The 2391-nt window shown below is 43.7% G+C and overlaps 1 non-coding gene across 1 annotated transcript; it reads left to right on the forward strand.

The window, feature by feature from the left end:
• Positions 1–1961: 1961 nt before the first annotated feature.
• On the forward strand, positions 1962–2035 carry trnan-guu (transfer RNA asparagine (anticodon GUU)). The gene has a single exon. It is a non-coding gene; the product is annotated as a tRNA-Asn (tRNA).
• The last annotated feature ends 356 nt before the right edge of the window (positions 2036–2391 follow it).

Consider the following 2391-nt stretch of genomic DNA (forward strand, 5'->3'; position numbering starts at 1 on the left):
ATCACTCTGCAGATTTTTGAAGTATTAAATTTGGTACATGGTGATTCTGGTTGATTTAGCCCAACAGATAAAACAAATATTCATTTGCAAGCAAAATATAAATAGCAGGAAAATAGCTCAGCAGATCTGGGAGCAACTGTGGCCCAATAATTTGAGCCAAGTCTTCAGAACCTCTTCAGAACTCTGTTTTCTCCCTCCTGTAGTGCAGTGTCTGTTCATCGTTCTGACTCCAAGCATCCCCAGCTCTTTATGGAAGTAAGGAAATCAACATCAAAATACCAGTCTGGTCACTCACCGGACAAGATTTACATTTGGGGAATATTTTCCTGACTGCATTAAAGCCTGAAACAGTACAATCAAAAGGGAACTGGTGGATTGAGAACAGCTCTTGTTCCTTCCTCAGTGGCTTCAAACCCCCAACATCACATTTCACAGTCAAAAGCGACAGCCATTTGCATCACAGAAAATGGCGAGCACTTGTAGCAGCCCTTAAACCAGGCTCGTAGTGAATTCAAACTCCCACCTGCCTTGAATGGAATGATAATTGTCTTGTGTCAGCTGTACTTTTCCGAAATTGGAGCTATTTCACGAAAAAACAGCAGTGTTGCAGAACCAACGCACAGAATACTGCAGAAACTCAACAGGTCCAATGATATTGGTGGATAAAAAACAGAGGTGAGGTTTTGAGTGCAGCTGGATTCTTGTTCACAGCATGTGTGCCCTGAATGTCAATGCAATGCCAGAGCTGAGAAAACATGCACTTGTTTTGACAGAAATATAGCTGGCAGGATTTGACCCTACATGGGGAAACCCCAAGGGATTTCTAAGCCATTGCCTTAACCACTTAGCTACAACTACAGGCCACTGACCATCTGTTAATATTTCTCATGAAATGGTTCTAACAGGAAAGGTGAGTGCTCGATTTGTGATGTCTGCACCACGACCCTAATATTTCCTGTCACCCTGTACTTGATCAGAACAGAGTCGGCTGTTGTGGGATTGAACTGAACTAAACACATTGATGAACGATAGAGTGGATGGAACGGATCCATTTCCATGAGCAGAGAGATTGACTGCCAGGGCAATGGGTCGAGAAAAAATTATGTCCTTGTATTTTAATCACGCCTTTCACCACCACCTAAATCGCAGCCAACGAAGTACGTTTGGAACAGATTCATCTTTGGGAAATCTAACGTGCAAATCAGGGTAGTTGGTTCAATGAGAGGCCGAGAAACAAAATGTTTCAAATACTTACAACTGGGGCTGGGGACGCCAGTGAGTTCACACCGAACTTTGGAGGCTTGTTGTGTTCTGATTTATACCCGAGTGTGTTATCTCAGGGAAACGAGTTGCCCATTTAAATCAAAGATAAGGTGGGTGTTTTCACACTCAGGGAGAAGCAAATCTGTGGAATTCTTGAAAACAGAGGCTGTCCTGGCTCGGTATATTCAAGGCTGAGACAGACAGACATTTATTCATTTCAGGAGTCAAGGGCCACGTGGATAAGGCAGAACAGTGGTGTTGAGGATTACCAGATCAGCTTGGACCTCATTAAAATGTATAGCTGACCTGATTGGCCAAATGGCTAACATCTGTACCAATTGCTTATCTGTCATTTGGAAAATGCTAGGGAACAATGTAAAGGAAGAAATAGCGGAACATTCACCAAAGATGACCGCAGTCAAACTGAGTCAACATCGTTTGATGAAAGGAAATCTGCACTTGACACTTTTCCAAGAGTTGCTTACTAATGTTAAAAATGGAGCTCATAAAGGGAGACCGTGGATGAAATGTACATGAATAAGGGCCAAATGCTGGCAAATGGGGTTAAATTAATTTCAAATATCTGGCCAGCATGGAAGAGGTGCACCGAAGTGTCTCTTTTCAAGCTGTCCATCTCGACGAAGCGACACTTGCTCATTCCCAATTTAATTGTTTGTTGGCAAATGCCAGTAGAGCCAGTCTCTGTGGCACAATTGATTAGCGCGTTCGGCTGTTATCTGAAAGGTTGGTGGTTCGAGCCCACCCAGGGACGCAGTGCTTTTCAACTCTTAACCCAATGACCCATTCTCCAGGGTGCTTTTTGGCTGCCAGAAGATAACCATATTTGCTCATCATGAATCGAGCGAAACCCAACATAGACAGGTCTTAACGTGCAGCCGAGGCTAAAATGACAAGGCGAACGCAGTTGCAGACACACCAAAGCATAAATGCTGTCTGTGAGACAGCTCGGCTTGTTTGTGTCATGAACTACTTGCACAAGTGGAAGCGGGGCAATCCCAAACTGCGCTTCCACTATACTGGGAGTTTAGTCCAACGCCACTTTCCGGAAAATGCTCTCATAAGGAAAATGAAAGAAAGGATGAGAATGACCCATGAAAAGTGATGATT

The sequence above is a fragment of the Stegostoma tigrinum genome, unplaced genomic scaffold, assembly GCF_030684315.1.
Source record: "Stegostoma tigrinum isolate sSteTig4 unplaced genomic scaffold, sSteTig4.hap1 scaffold_120, whole genome shotgun sequence".
In the NCBI taxonomy this organism is placed as follows: domain Eukaryota; kingdom Metazoa; phylum Chordata; class Chondrichthyes; order Orectolobiformes; family Stegostomatidae; genus Stegostoma; species Stegostoma tigrinum.